At 64.1% G+C, this 16,051-nt stretch overlaps 1 protein-coding gene across 2 annotated transcripts in view; it reads right to left on the reverse strand.

Annotated features, from left to right (window-relative positions):
- RBFOX3 (RNA binding protein, fox-1 homolog 3) overlaps positions 1-16,051 on the reverse strand; it is a 189,980-nt gene that overhangs the window by 106,025 nt on the left and 67,904 nt on the right. The window contains exon 3 of one of the 2 annotated variants that reach the window (XM_019515484.1): positions 13,998-14,038. The exons of the other annotated variant lie outside the window; for it this stretch is intronic. The gene's annotated coding sequence lies outside the window, so the exon portion shown is untranslated. The remainder of the gene's footprint in view (positions 1-13,997; positions 14,039-16,051) is intronic. 2 annotated transcript variants of the gene reach the window in all.

Raw genomic sequence — 16,051 nt, forward strand, 5'->3', positions numbered from 1 at the left:
GAGGCAGCAAGCCCGGCTCCACTACAGCATTAGCAGCCTACCTGCCCGCAGGAAAACCAGCCTTCTGGATGCTAATGCTGGTTGATTGAACTACATGAGGCTGGAGATTTCTCCCCTCCACCATTTTTCACTTAAAAAAATTGGAGAAACTGTTGGGCTCTCGTGGCAGACGCCTGTTCTGGAAGGAAGCGGCTGGTGTATATTATATTGTTCTGGTACCGCATCACAATCTATCAAAGTCGGAGTCCCCAGAGCAGGAGAAATCAAAACATCATGAATAAAGTGCAACTTTCCAACTCCAGCAGGCTGACAGTGTTAGTGAAAGCCTCCGAACATGCAGTGTTTTATTGATGCTTTCGTCTAATAAAGTCAATGCTGGCCTAGCTTCGCTGCCGACAGCGCATTTGCTCAATTAGAGGAGAACAAATAAGGCAACAGGCCAACATGGCAGCGGTAAACATGCCACAAAGCGAGCGAGGGCTGTGGCGTCCAACGCGGGGCAGCTGCAGCTCCCTGCCATGACCCCCGCCTGCTCCCCACACCTCTCTGTGCCCCTGCCCCCTGGGCGCGGAGGGGGCTTCTCCGAGGCATTTCCCCCAGTCCTCTTGGGCCAGTGCCTGCTGCTTGTCCTACTGCATCGTCCGGGATGCCGAGAGGTACGTCTGCGCGGCGCGCCCACGCGTGGCATGCAAGCTCGCAAACACCACGTGCATGCACCCGTGTACCGCCACAGCCGGCATGGGTGCTGCCAGCCCCCGTCTTGCGCAGTGCTCCCCGAGGCAAGCAGCAGGCACGGCCCATCTCCAGAGAGCCCAGGTCTCTGCCGTGCGCCGCCCCGCCTGGCTGCCAGGGCTGCGGTCGAGGAGCAAGAGGAGACGATGGGAGCAGCCCCAGAGATGCTCAGCTCCCTCTGGGCCAGGCACAGGCACCGCGGGGCTGCTTATCTGGTGCGGCTCAGGCTTGGCCCCCTTCTAATCTCCCTTCCTAGCACCGAACAGCAGGAGCCTGGGGTGCCGGCGGGGCGATCACCACCCTCGCCGCGGCGCCGGGCCCGCGCCACCCTGGAGCAGACGCCGGGGCCGCAGCAGCAGTGGAGGGAGAGGCTGCTGGGTCCCCGCCAGGCGCCCGCACCCATTACCAGCACTTCGGCATGCAGCGAGCTCACGAACTAACGAGTGTGGAGCGCACCCGGCTCCCCTCGGGGCAGCTCCAGCCTGGCCTGGCAAGGGGAAGAGGGGAGCCGGACGAGGGGGCGTCTGCTCCCGGCTCCGTCCGGTCTAGATGAGTCAGGGCAGCGTAACCCCGGTGCCGGGAACTCAGACATCGGCGCCAGGGCTGTGGGCGGCCACGAGCCGGAGACTCACGACTCCTCCCTGTGACCAAGAACAAGCGTCCGGCTGCAGCAGCACGGCGCAGTCCCCTCCCGCAGAGCACGACCCTCCCTCACACCTACCCCGGGCTGCAGCGAGGCTCAGCTCCCCTCCTGCCCCCTGCCAACAGGGACAATCCCCGCTCCTTCGCCGCAGCACTTTTCCCACCCGGGAGCACAGCAGCCCCACTCCGGCGCTCCCAGCCCTTGCACGGGCGACGGGCTGCCGGGGCCAGGCAGCTCGCGGCTGCGCTGGCCCGCTGTGGAGTCGAACTCCTCAAAATACTGTCCGAGAGGTAATATTCCACCGTGAACAAATTGACTCAATTAAATTAACGCTGGCCTGTGTGCCCCCTCCCTACCGCGTGTTTGCTCAATTATCTCACCCCCGAGGAGCGGCGGGGGGAGGGGAGCAAGCGAACGCACTGTGGTAAGATCCAGGATGCTTGGAAAAGGAGAGCGGCAGGCTGGGGCGGCGGGGACAGGCAAGCCAGGGACCACGCAAGCTGGCACGGATGTGGGCATAAGGGTGGCAGGGCCTTCCCAGCTCCCCCTGGGGTACCTAACCCCTTGACGTGGGCAAGCCCGGCCGACACAGGGCATCAATGCCAAATCCAGGAGCAACCCCCGGGCTGCCTCCTGGGGAGCCTGGCCCAGCTGGCCAAAGGCAGAGCCTAGGTGGTTTAGGAGCTGCAAGCAGGAGGGACCCCCTCTGAAGCCTGGGGGCCGCGTTGCTGGCGGCTCCGTGGAAAGGCCCAGATCAGAGACAGCCCGAGCTAGTCTTTCACAGTCTGGCTCTGTGCCCAGGGCTGCGTAGTGTCGTTAGCCCGGTGCTGCACTGATTCTCCTCCAAGACATGGCGGGGGCATGGCCAAAAGGGAGGCTTGGCTCAGAGCAGCCGGGCACGAGGAAGGCGGCACGTCCGCCTTTGTCACCGGGGTGCACCCACCTCCTGGCTCACAGCACCCGGGACGCACCCTCGGCACGGAGGGACGCAGAGGTGGCCACAGGCTCCCGGGCCGGCCACCCCTCGGGAGCATGGAGGCCTGGAGCAGCAACTCACGGCCCATCCCTGCGCAGCGGGGACCGGGGGTCCAGCCGTGCAACGATGCTGCTGATGAAACATGAACGAGAGCGACGGACATGCCTAGCTGCTTCCCCGGTGCCAGGGCTGGGGCCACGAATTGGGCTGCAGGCAAAAGCTACTGCCTTTGCTGTTCCCTCCCGGGGGCACTAGGCAGAGATGGCCAACGGGGTCAAAGCCACAGCTGCTGGCATCCAAGCCAGCAAGGCCAAGCCCAAGCTCCTGTCCTCCACCTGCCTGCTGCTGGGGCTCCCCAGCCGCGCACAGGTCTAGGCTGGCACCAGCCAGGAGCTGACAGTGCCACGTGGGCCAGGACTCAGACATGGACCCAGGCCAGCTGCCCGAGAGCGGGTCCTTGCAAACCCCAGCGGTGCAGGGACCACCAGGGCCTTCCCGCCACCATCGCCTCTATCCGCTTTCCCTCCCAGCAGCTCGTCTGCCCTTGCCCCCCCAGCGCATCGCCTGTCCTCGCGCTGCCCCACGCCCCCCTCTGCGGAGCTGGTCCCCGTAGCTGGGAGGGAGCAGGGCACCCGTACAGCAGAAGGATTTAATTGCATGTCAGAATTAAATCTCTCCTGATGAAGAACAATTCAGCCTGGCTCTGCCTAATCAAATTAACAAAGTCTTTTTTGATTTTCAATTATCTTCTTTGCTGGAACACTTTATCCCGAGCTCCTGCCATGCGCCGACAAGCCCCGACTAACAATGAAGGTGCTCGCTGCCTTCGCCCAGGCACGGTGACCACGGCCATCCCCAGCCCGCTGCCCCTGGACACACAGGATTAGCAAACCCCCCATCTCTCCTGGGACGCGTCACCAGGACAGCTCTGCCCGAGCCAAGGAAGGAGCTTGGGCCTGCTGACTCCCCCCTCCCAGGGTTGGGTATCGGAGCTGGGGGGCTCTTTTCTGTGCCGGGGATGCCCTGCATCACCCCCTCCACAGCAGCAAACCGGAGCAGAGGGTCTATTCCCAAAACCCCAGAGAAAAAGGGCAGGGGGAGGGAGCCACGGTGCTGGTGGAAGAGGTCAAGCAGGAGCCCAGCGGGCCCTGGCAAGGCCCTAACGGCAGGTGTGACAAAAGGTGACCGGCGGCAGAGCCCAGAGCAGCGTGGAAACTTTAACGAAGGAACCGCAGCAGCCCCCACGGGTGCAGACAGACCAGCCCTGGGATGGGATGCAGGGGCACTGGCTGGCCGGCAGCGAGGACTCCAGAGCACGGCTGCACGCGTGTGCAGATGCATGCACAGAGGAACGGGAGGGAGCACGGCGCAGGGTACAGCTGGGCACTGCTGCAGCAGCCGGGGAGGGGTGCAAAGCACGTTCCTGGTAGTGCGGAGAGCCCCTGCCAGCCACAGCCAGCCCTTGCCGAGAGTCCTCGAGGAGCCGAGCCACGGGGCGGCTCTGCAGCGTGATCTGCCTCAGGCCCGGCGCTGCTCCGCTGGCTCCTGCAGCAGAGCTTTGGTCAGCCAGGCCCTGGGGGGCCGGGAGCTCCCCGCAGCTGGGAGGAAACATTACGTGCTGATGGCAGAACAGCATGTCTCCAGTGATGCTCGTTTAATTAAAAGAACATTGAGGTTGCTCAATTACCCGGCAATCACGCATTGGGAGCGGGGGCACCCCCCGGCGAGGGGGCCTGCGGTCAGGGGCACCACTGCCTGCCTTTGCCACGCAGGGCACCCCTCCCCGTCCACCCCCGTGCTGGGAGCAGAGGCCCAGCCTGCTCCTAGCCAGCTCCCCGCCGCAGCGCCTGGGTGCAATCACTGCAGCGAAGCTTTATTGGGTTTCCACAGCTCTTTATTAAACCAGGTCCATTGGAAACACTTTTAATTTCTATTGATCACCAGGTTATTGCAGCTGCTTCCTCCAGCCCGGAGTCACCGGGGGCCCCCGTCTTCCTGCCAAGCCCCGAGCCGTGCAAGGGGCTACGGAGAAAGTGGTGCAGGGCCAGGGGCTGGAGGAGCTGCGCCGGGTGCTGGGGGGGTTGCTGCTGTGCTCAGCACGTGGGCTGGGCCCTGCGCTGCTGCCCGGCCTGCGAGGCTGGGGCTGCGCGGCGCAGCAGTGCGCTCTAGCGGCTCGCCAGCAGCCACGCACGGCGGCCAGGCCTCCCTGCAGCCCGGCCCCAGGCCGGCTAGGGCAGCACCGTCCTCTCCCGGCCTTCCCTCGAATTATGCAGGGGCTCCTGCGCAGCACAGAGCCCAGCATCTGGGAGGTGGCCAGCGGGAGAGAACGGGGGGACGCCAGCCCTGGGCCATACGGTGTGGGGGCAAAGCCACACCGGGCTCTGACCAAGGCCACGTGCCTCTCTGGGGGTACCAAAGCCCTGGGCTCGCTCTGGGCAGCTCCCTGGCACCAGTGCTGCCTCCCTGCTTGCCCCCAGGAAGCCTGGGGATCAGGTACCGGAGATGCAGGAGGCCTCCCCCGCAGCACCAGGGGCCCAGCGCTGGCACCTGGCTGCCTGCAGCATCTGATGAAGGGAGGCGTGGGCTTGGGGGAAACGGTGCCCTGGGCAAGCTTGCATTTCGGCGCCCTTCCTTTGAGGTTAAGCACGTAGTCGTATTAATGAAAGGTTCAGAGATAAAGCCCTGGGGGAGCTGCTGGGCTGGATCAGGAGACGGGCTTCCCCGCACGGGAACACGAGGAGCGAGTGCCGCTGGCTCAGGCAGCAATAGGACTCAGAGCCAGCCGCGGGCGCTGCTCCCACCCAGCTGCTCCACCCTGGGCCCCTCCTCATCATCACCGAGCCCCACAGCCGGCCAACTTCCACCCTCCCGTGTCAGAGGTGTGGCTGCAGGGAGAGGCAGGGGCGCAGTCTGGCAGGGAGGGGGAGGCAAGGCACATGTAAAGTGCATGCACGGTGCACGTGTGTGCATGCACGGTGCACGTGTATAGGTCTCTGTGGCACCTCTGATCATGGTGCCCTGGGTGCTCACACACCTGTAAGACCATCCTTGCGCAGACCCACAACAGCTGGTGCTTTACACCTCTGATTTAGTTAGTCCATCAGGTGCAAATCCTGCCTTGTGCAGGTTTCAGGCTGAGAGACTTCACTGGCTCCTTCTGCAGCCACGTGCCGTCATTGCCGGCGGCTGAGCGGGCAGCTGCTGCCATCTCCTGGAAGAACACGGCACCGGCGGGCAGCGCACGGGCACCCCTGCTACCGTGCCCTGCGCTCCAGGCCGCTGGCGAGGGGGAGGCCTGAGCAGGTGCAAGCAACTGCTAGCAGCGCGGCTGCTTCTCCGGCCCCCTCCCCTCCCCTCCGGGCTCCCGGGACTTCACGCTTTCCTGCCTGTGCTCCTGAAAAACGAGTCGCAAGCCAAGGCTGCACATGCAGCGGCATTGACAATCCTCTGCGTACCTATACGAAGCCGCAGGGAGGAGGCGAGGGGAGGCAGCCGGGCTTGGTGCGTAGCGCCTGCTCGCTGCCAACCCGCAGGGAGAGGAGCTGGCACTGCTCGCCCCTCCCTGGGAGGGCCAGGCCTGGCAGCAGGAGCCCCTCAGAGGGGATCTGGGCACCGAGGGAGAAAATAAGGCACCTGGCACCGAACTGTGCTTCCACGAGCCCGGCTGCAAGTGAGGGACCAGGGCTCGAGATAGCCAGTAGGAAGGGCGATGCCTGTGCCGTTGCCTACGGTGCTGGCCGCCAGCCTCCGTGGAAGCCGACGGTCGCCCCTCCCCGTCTCCTGCCCGGGGGCTGCACGCAGACACAGCATCGCCTGCACCCCTGCGCCTTCACACGCGGCCCTTCTGCTCGCTGCCAGCGGCCTGGAGAGCGCAGGCGCCCGAAGCCTTGTGCTGCTACCGGTCTCCTGCCCGGCTCGCAGAGATCCTTGCCCATGCAGCTGGTTCCCAAGCGGCTGATACCTGCTCCTCATCCCACCTTGCAGCACAGAGACCCCTGCCACCAGGCCCTGGCTGGCCAGAGGAGCTCCCCGTGCCCCCGGGAGCCTCCCTTCACAGCGAGCTCAGCTGGGACTCACGGCAGGGCAGGTACCAGGAGGAAGCAGCTACGAGCTGCTTGGAGCAGAGGGCACCTGCTGCTTTGCAGACAAAGCTGTGTCCCCCCATTAATCCCCCTGCTGCTCTGAGCAACGGGTTGGGCAAGGGGCTAGAAGGGTCTGGGGGATTTCTCCAGCCTGCAGTTGATGCAGGGAGGACACCAGTCCCCATCGCCGTAGGCAAAGGCAGTGCTGCCCCGGCCCAGGCTTTCCCGGCGCGTGCTCCAAGCAAGGGCTGCTCCGGGCTTGGCAGATGCTGGGAGCAGACGCCTAATGGAGGCCATCTGCCGCATTTCACGGGGAAGATTACTCACATGCGCTGGGACTTTAATTTAATCAGCTGGCACCAGGCGGGCCGCGGGCTGTCATGTGAGCAGGTGTGAGCAAGACCCGCTCAGGGCAGGGGAGCGCGTTTTGGCACTGGGCACGACACCCGCGGGGCACCCGGAGTAACAGCCAGAGGCCAGTGCAATGCTGGCATCGTGGGGATGCTCGAGACATCCTGAGCTCTCTGCCACGTCCGGGGGTTTCCACCCGTGGCCAGGGGCGTGCGACCAAAGCCACCGCGGCACGCACAGACCCTTTGAGCAGAGGGTGAGAGACCGAGGGGGCTTTGGGGATGAGCCGGCTGATGCATGCTCGGTGCTGGGACCGCCGGTGTCTGCACCTGGGCATCCTGAGCCCTGGCAAAGGGATGCCCAGTGCCTGCCTGAATTTGGCCCGGTTCCCTGTTAACCAGCATTTCCCCCCGGCTGGGAAGGAGGTGCAGGGGGGTCGTGAGCTGATTTAGACCCCTGCCCTGTGGAGCCCAGGGCCCAGCTGCACAGGGAGGACTCGTGGCGGGGCTATGCATGGGACGACGTTGCTCCCTGGGCCTCCCATTTCCTTGTGCATCAAACAGCAGAGCTGCAAGCTGCAGTGCAGGTCTGATGCGGACTCTCATGCCAGCCATGCCACTGGCCCTGCTAACACCCAGCTGCCCCAGACCCACCACCCCAGACCGGTGAACCCTCCTCTCCCTGCCCCGGCTCTCACTGCCGTAACCACCTGGCTCGTGCTACCCGGCCGTTCACACGCGAACGGATGCTCGCGAGATAAGTGCGTTTGGTGAGCCGGGTGCCGGGCACACTTTCCGAGTCGCAGCCCAGCAGATGAGGCATCTCGCTACCAAGCTCCTTCCGCAGCTCTTCAGAAGCTGGCAGCTCCTGCGCATGTCCATCTCAGTCCCCAAATCCACCAGGCCCAGTGCAGAGACACGCAGGCTACGCGCCACGGCAAGCTGGCCCTGACCCTCACGTCTACCACGTGTGGGCCATTTCTTAGGAAACGTGACCCCACTGCCAGACCTCTGGCACGGTCCGAGCCCTGCCTTTCGCCTGGCTGGAGCCGCTGCAAGCAAGTGGGGTGGACTGAGGACCTTTCCTGGCTGTGGGCCCTTCTCTTGATCGTGTCCCTTCAGAGCAGGTTGGAGCATCGAAACCGTAACAGAGCATGAACCTTCGAGGGACCTGGGCCCGTGTCACCCTGGCACTGCAGTGGGACCAGCGCACACTGCACTGGTGGGAGAGAAGAGACGGTGCAGGAGAGGATGGGAAAACCTGCTCGGACCTCCCCAGCTCATTCCCAGCCCGGTGCCGCCCAGCCTAGTCCTCCGGGAGCTCCTGCAGTGCCACGATAAAAAGATGTCAAAGTGTATTTTCACACGCGACCAAGCTGGTGAAACGGCGATTTTTGCCACCATTTCGTGATGTGCATCTAGGCAACGCATAACGTGCACAAACGCCCCACAGCTCCCGCTGTCCAGAAGTGCCCAGGCCGTCGCACGGGTGTGCGTGCCCAGGGCGGGAGCCTGACCAAGCTGAGCTCGTCCCGACCATGCCCGGGGGCTTGGAGAGCCTGGCTGGTGCCACGCAAGCCCTCCCGTGGAAGGAGGGGTGCCACGTGCGGGCAGGCAACGAGAGCCAGGGACAGGGGCAAGCTCACCTCTTCAGACGGGACTCCAGGGATGGAAAGAAGGGGGCGGGAGGGGAGCCAGAGCTGCCTGGCAGCCGCTCGCATGAGTTTGCACCTTCTTTGCCGGTGCGGAAGGAAACAAATGACCTGCGAAGGGAACGGGACGCGGTGACTCATTGCTCCTGATGCGCGATGATGGCTTAATTATTTTCCTAACTGGGGAGAGAGGCTTGCTGACAGCAGGTGCAAATTAATTCTCCACTGTTTTAGGGAGCGATTGGCCCAGGACAGGCGGAAAACCGGAAAAGCTCATTAAATCGGGAGCCGGGTGGAATCAATGGAGCAGGGAGTTTGTTTGCACGAGGCTGAAGGATATTAACGATTCCCGGCGCCCGGGCTCCCCGCGGGAGAGCCGAGCCGTCTCCGCGCCCGTCCCCCCAGACGGGCCCTGACAGCGAGCGCAGGCCGCGCCGGCACGGGGAAGCCCGGGGCTCCCAGGGGACGCTGCAAACAGGCTGCCAGCCAGATGTGCCAGTCGCACGACTGATGCCGGGTGTCTGCTCCAGACGGATGCCCCCGGAGGGAGACGCAAAGCAGCAGCCGAAGCCTGGGAGCCGTCAGCGGAGGCCCCAGGCCCGGGGCAAAGGGAGCTTCAAAGGGTCTGTGCCCCCCGAGCTCATGGAGGGGGGCCTCGGGGTCGTCTGCCCCAGGCCGGCTGCAGCAATGAGACCCTTTCAGCTGCAGGTACCTCCAAGTAACCCCACGGGCACCCGCACAAGCACGCACGCACCTTGCTCTCCTGCACGGACCTGGCACCCCCGGATGGGTGGGAGCATCCCAGGCAGCCCTCAGCCTCAGCTCAGCCATCGGGAGGGAAGAGTTTGCGGAGCGGTTGCCACAGTAACGTAGTTAGCCGTTTCTGGCCCGATCCCAGCGTTTTGTTCTTCCCCCGCCCTGCCGGGGTCTCGCCCGCCTCCTCGGGCGCCCAGCTGGCTGCACGACCCGGTGCGTGCGCCTGTCCCCGGCAAAGTCCCGCGCGGCTCGCGGCGCGGGGCAGGTGCTGGAGGCCCGGATGCAGGAGGCAGCGCGGGGTTCAGGGAGCCCTGGCATCGGTCCCGTGGTAGGGAGGGAGCGCTGGAAAGCAGGCCACCACGGTGTGGCCACCACTGTCCGAGCCTGCCTTCCCCCAGGGGATGCAGGACACGGCGAAGCAGGCGGGTTCGCTGCATGCACCAGGGCGATGCCGCTGGAAATGCCCAACTGCGAGCGCTCAGCCTGTTGCACTTGCCCCAGGGCAGCTCCAGGAGCGGCTTTGTGTCCCTGGCTGCTACCTTTTAAGCGTGAAGACCACCAAGCGCCAGACGCCAAGAAGACTCCTTTGACCCCTTCTTTTACTCAGCTGATGTTTTTTATAGCATCGGTCGCCCACCGCAGCGGCAGCCGGCTTTTACTTCATCCTCCGCTGAGGACGTCACGCCTGGACCTTCTCTGGGCTCCCGCGAGGGGCCCAGAGGACTTCAAGCAACGCCGGCCGCCATCCAGCAGTGGTCCATAGTTCCTGGCGGTCCGAGACCACGATGCCTGCGGCCATCAAACAGTCCCAGGACTCGGGGACATGGGGCTCTTCCTTCAGCGGCTCTCGGGGCATCCACGGGGCCTGCAACCTGCAGCTTCCTGCCCGGGCTGGCAGAGGCCGCTCCGTGGTGCCTCAGAGGTCCTGGCTGTCCATCACGCAGTGACAGGCTCTCATGCCAACGCGTCCCCAGCTTCCCGGTGCTACTGCTTAGCAGACCTTGAAGCCAGCAAGAATATTCAGCCCTCAACCCCCCCGAGTCGCAGGAGGAATCAGGCAAGGCCATGGCAGAGGAGACTGCTGCTTTCCGCCATGCAGGCCGGGTCACGAGGCCGATTTCGGGGCCAGGTGGTGCAGATCCGAGCCTGCGGGGAGATGCACGGTGGCAGGAGGCAAACGCTCCCTCCTGCCATCCTGCCGGGTCTCCCTGCGCCGCTCCATGCATGAGGTGCGGGCGCAGCCCAGCTTGCACCTCTGCTGCAGCGGTGCAGTCCCGCGGGCCGGCATCCTGGCCATCTGCTTGCACCCGGCTCCCTCCTCTCCCCGGCTTTGGAGCTGCACCCGCGTTGCCATGCCCCTGCCTGCTGCCCCGATGCCTGCAGACCTGCTGCCCACCACGCCTGGGGAAAGGGCCCGGATTGCTTTCCATCCATCTGTTTCTCCCATCATTAAATCCCTTCCTCCTCCTCGGAGTTGGGGATTACACAAAGGCTGATGTATTCCTGGTCCTGCACAAGTGCGATAAATTAACAAACATCCCCTCTAATGCCTGCACGTGTAATAAGATGCCTCTGCAAGCCATTACCAACCAGGGAGGTGAGCTAGCCCCCCTTACCCATTCGTGGCAGGGCCAGCTCACCTCCCTGGTTTGTAATGCCAGCAGGGGCAAGGCCCTTCCTCTCCCAGCCCTGCTGTCGGTCAGACACGGCACGTAGCACTGGGGTTACTGCACGGTGCGGACGAGGGTCACACCTGGGCACCCCCTTAAAGGAACCAGCCCCGCACCCTGGGCCAAGAAACACAGCATGTGACGGCAGTCTGAGGGTGGGAGAACGGTCCCTAGCGGGCACAGACCTGATCTGGAGGTAAAGCCCCCGGGCAGTCCCAGGGCCCGACACTCAGGCCTGGCAGGGACCGCCCGGGCAGCCGCCAGGAAAGCACTTCCTAGGGACCGGGTTTCCAAAGCCAGCAGGGCCAGTGCTACCCATGCAAGTACAATGCAGGACGATGCATGTCTCACGGGACGAGCCAGATGTGGGACAGCTGTTTTACCAGCCACGACCAGACCGCGGTCATCAGTCCGGCTGCAAACTGCCCTCCTGAAGGTCATCACCTGCCCCGCTTCCTTCCGATGCGGGCACACCCCGCCACCCCGGTGGGGCAGCTACCGGGAGATTGCCATCTGACGCTCTGGCAAACGTGCCCCGTGGACACGAGCGGCACGTGCCAGGCAATAGCTGCAATGCCGGAGGGGCTCCGCACCACGGTGCCAGCCAGTCCCAATGCAAAGGCGGGCAAGCTTAGGGGAGCCCCTTGCCGCTACTACCCACCTCGCCATCATTAGCAGAGAGCTGGGAGACGGTGGGGGCACACCAGGCCCGGGCGGGGGCCCTGGCAGAGCTGCGCCAGGGCAGATTGCACAGCAGATGCCTGCCTTTCAGTGGTGCTTTCAGCCAGTCTGTTTCCTGGGCACCAGCCATCACTTCAGCAGCCCCATCCAACGCCCTCGTCTTCCGGGCACCTTCCCCCGGCTCCCGAGCCCCTCCGGCGAGAAGCGGGCCCTTCCCTTGCAGGCGCGGCGGTGCAGCCTCGCGGCGCGGGAGGAAAATCGCGGTAAACAAAGTGGCTGTTGCTGTGGAAACCATTAAAAATAGCTCCCCCGCGCTCCCCCCTCCGCGCCGGGTCTTATACAGCTGGGCCCCTTCATTCCATATTATTATTACTTTTTAATTATGAATCATTTCCTCCCTTCTATAGGAAGATGGATGAAAACACCGAACTTTCTAAACGAACCCCCTGTAGGATATATTTCAATATGCAAACGAGGGCAAGTGCTCGCGCTGTCGTGTTTACGCCACCGGGGACGAAGAGATGTCTCGGCGTTAACCCTGCCCGTCCCGCACCGCTGCCTCGCGCCCCTTTTCCCACCCGCCCTCCCGGTCTGCTGTAGAAGGGGCCCGGAGGGAGCAGTGCCAACCAGGAACGACGCGGGTCTTTGGGGCGCTTATGCCACTGCTCTGTCCCCACCCTCGCCCCTTGCTCATGGTGCCCCTTTCGTATCTGCTCTTCAAGGCAGGGACCAGGTTTCCCGCGGCTGGAGGTGTTCGGGGCTCCAAATCTAGGAAGCAGCAACACCGTTGCTAAGGCTTCAGACTCCACATGCAGCGCTGCGCCGCGTGGGGAGGGATGGAGGGGGAGAGGGGATGGCTGCCCTGCCCTCGCCCTCTTGCCCAGGGGCAGGAGGGAGGGTGCCGGTGAGGAGGCTGGCCTGGCCTGCCTGCAGCAGATAAGTGGCTTGGCTTACGTGGACTTCATGCAGACAAAGGTGGCCAGATGGAGAGCGCCAGGAACCAATGCGCTGTCCCCAACGCTGCTGTGCCAGCCTACCACACCCGTGCCCATCTGCTTGGGCTGTGCCGAGCCGGCCGGCAAGGAAACCAATAAGCGCAGAAGGCAAGGTCGCCCCGTGTCCGAGGTCTACTCACCCAGGCGTCACGGAGCAGAAGAAGAGACCTACCCCGGAGTCACAGAGATGCGCAACTCCAAGGCCACGCCACGTGCTAAACCCGATGCAAGAGTCCTTTTCAGATGACAGTTCAACGCTGCGGCGTCCAGGGAGGCAGGCTGCTGGGGCGCCATTGGGACAAGAGCCCGCGGCATCGATTCACCACCCTGGCTGTGCTCTCGACGCAGGTTTCCAGTGCATATACCCGCCCCGTTCCCATGCAGACCCCCATGCACCCAGAGGGAGCAGAGCACCCTGTGGCATCGCTGCCTGCAATGTGCAGGTCCCCTGCCAGGATCTGAACTCTGCTACATGTGGGTGCTGCAGGGGACGGCTGGTTGCAAACGAAAGGCAGAAGGACCCCTCCCCGTACAGCCCCTCACCCTACACTGCCCTTTTCTCCCAGTCTTAGGCTGGTGGCTCCAAAGGTGAATTAATGAATCGCCTTATTTCTGCCCCAGCTTGCCAGGCTTCACCTCCCAGGCCCCAGGTCTCGGTGCGCTTCTGCGCTCACGCTCCCCTTGGCCACCCGGCCGCTTTCAGACGGCGACCAGGCCACCTCCACCCCTCCCGCGTACACCGCACAATTGACTGAGCTGAAGCCTCTCCTTTGAAGAGGGGTTTTCCAGGCTTTTCTGAGCCCTTTCCAAGCTTCCTGAAGCGTGGGCACAGAACCCAAGCAACGGTCTCGCCAGTGCCACGCACAGAGACACCGTCCCCGTCCGGCCTATTCTTATTGTACGCGGTCACCCATCCAGGGCACGCCGCGAGCTCCCAGCGCAGCAGCTCAATAGCTCAGGACGCCGGACGAAAGCAGCCTGGATCCAGGCACTGACGCGCCCGGGCTGCAGAAACGTCGCTGTCTTGGGGGACGGGAACTCCCCATCCTTTGGGCTTAAATGTAATAGAGGCCAATGACAGCGACGGTTGCTTCAATTTTTTCTCAGCATCCAGGGGGACAACCCCTGGAGTGAACCCCGCTGGAGACGCTGCCTCCATACCCAAGTGCAGTGCAGCCGCAAACCCGTTCTCCCAGGGGCCGCGAGGTGGGCGCTGCAGCCGAGCGGAGGGTTTGAGGGAGCGTGAGGCTGCGTGGCCGGAGTGGCAGCTGCTCCCTGCTTGCAAGAGCTTTGTCTGTGAAGGGAACCAGCTCTGCACCCTGGCCTCTTCCTGCACAGGCTCAGCCCGGCCGCGCGCACGCCGAGGCCATGCGGTGACCCGCTCGCGAAGGAACGCAGCCAGGGCCGACTGGGCTGGGACTGCGAGGAGGCACGAGGCTGCAGGCAGCAGGGATACTCACCGGTCGTGTGGCTCCAGGCAGCAAGCCCACTGCAGTCAGACCTGGGGGAAAGAGAGACAGGAGGAGTTGGAGCTGGGACCCCAAGCCCCCTTCCCTTACCAGCGAAGGGTTGCAGAGGACAGCCGCCCCCCAGGCCAGGGAAGCCGGGGGGAGTGGGAATCTCCCACCCTTGACCAGCAGGAGCCTGGTCCAGCCATAACAGCATCCCCCCATCACCGCCAGCGGCTGCACACGCTCTGCAGACAAACAGACTTCCCAAGCCCTCCATTAAGTGGGGATAATTACAGCTGCCTCCATCAGGGGATAGCCCTGCCTCGGCTTGGGAGGAAGGATCACGGCCCGATCCCACTAATGCTATAAATTAGCAGGGGGCATCCCAATGGCAGCAGGGTAATTACCAGCCATTGCACCTCCCTCTCCTCCTTGCAGGCTGCCGCGCTCCCTCCCTCTGCCCCTGTCATCCTCCCTCTCGGTGCCTGCGTCTTTCCAGGCATATGCTGCTGTTAATGGGGCTTCTGTCACTTTGGCTGCTGGCAGAGGCTTTCATCGTGGCAGCCCTCGCGCCACAGCAGAGCAGAGGCTGCCGGCTCGAAACCACTGACAGGGGCAAGGTGATGCCAGGAGACGAGGACCGAGAGCCGCCACCTTGGGTGGACACCGCGGTGCCCGGCTGCGTCTGCGAGGGGGGACGTGCGGGGCCCGTGTGCGGCCCCTGGGCTAAGTGGCCATCACGGCATCGCGTGCGCGAGGCTCAGGCCAAGCACAAGTCAGCGCGGGGTGGGAGCTGTGTGCGTGGCCCACGGTGAACACGCCGACCCCCGTGCAGAGGAGGGCAGAGGGGCCTGGAGCAAACGGTATCAAATAAACACCTTTTTCCTCTGAAGCAGCGGGCGAGGGGGAGGAAAATGGGGGCACTGACTCCTGCCATGCCTATGGGGATCAGCCCCTCCAACATGGCAAATGCTGGCTGTCCCCTATTCTCGGTCTTAGCCCCATTTTACAGAGAGGGAAACTGAGGCAATACATAGAGAAATGACTTGTAAAGTCCCCAGACGCGGAGCTGGAAATGGGCCCCCCACGGGCTGCCTCTCAGGCGCTGGCAAGCTCAGTGCTTTGCCACTGAATCCAGCTCATGGACGAGGGACATGGCCCCTGCGCAGGCCACGTTCACCACAACCACTCGCCTGCCCAGACCCCGCTCGCTGCTGGCATCAGCAGACCAAGAGGGTCTCGATCACGTGGGGGCCCAGCACATCTGGTGTTGGCCCCCATGTCCCCAGAGCAAATCCCTCCCCCAGGAGCACGGCGTGGGCAGCACAACAGCAGCATGGGGCTGGTCACGGCTCCCAGCACTGCCAGCCCTGCTCTATGTCCAATATATGGGGGGGAGTGGGGATCCCTCCCAGCAGGAAGGAGAGGGAGGGGGCGCCGGGCTGCGCAGCTCGGACTCAGCCAAGCCCCAGGCATCAAGGATGCGGTGCCAGCCCTGCGAGCCTGCCGGGGCGGATGGCACGCAGCACCGACGCTGTGATTTATTACGTTGCCTTTGCCAAGTGAGGGAAGGGGCAGCGCTCTCGGTGCCCTGGCAGAGCTGGGGGACAGCAGGGCGCACACAGCTCCGTGGCCACGTCCCACCGGGCTGCTTTGCTACCCGCAGAGAGAAGAAACGCTCCGTCCCCAAGTCAACCCCTGTCACCCTGGAGCCTGGCCCAGCCCGCAGGCCACGCAGAGGTGCCCGGGACTGCAAGAGGGCACGGGGCCTGAGCCCCCCTCCAGCCCTTCAAAGACAATTGCAATCCAGTCTCCAGGCAGCTCGCAGGCCCAGCTCCACACCTGCTGTGCCATGCCCGGAGCTGGCTCCCTGCACCCTGACGGTCTCACCCGGCTCCCGGGGCCGTGGCAGGGCAGCGCACCGCACCACCGCAGTGCCTGCAGCTCCTGCGGCTGCAGAGGACTCCAGGGCGGAGGCGCAGCCATCCCGCTGCTCCGCAGCCTGTCGGCCCCACCCGGGATTCGGCAGCGCGCTGACAAGATGCTTTCGAGCCGCAGTGGTG

The sequence above is a fragment of the Gavialis gangeticus genome, unplaced genomic scaffold (genome assembly GCF_001723915.1).
Source record: "Gavialis gangeticus isolate Ggan-Ray unplaced genomic scaffold, GavGan_comp1, whole genome shotgun sequence".
NCBI lineage: Eukaryota > Metazoa > Chordata > Crocodylia > Gavialidae > Gavialis > Gavialis gangeticus.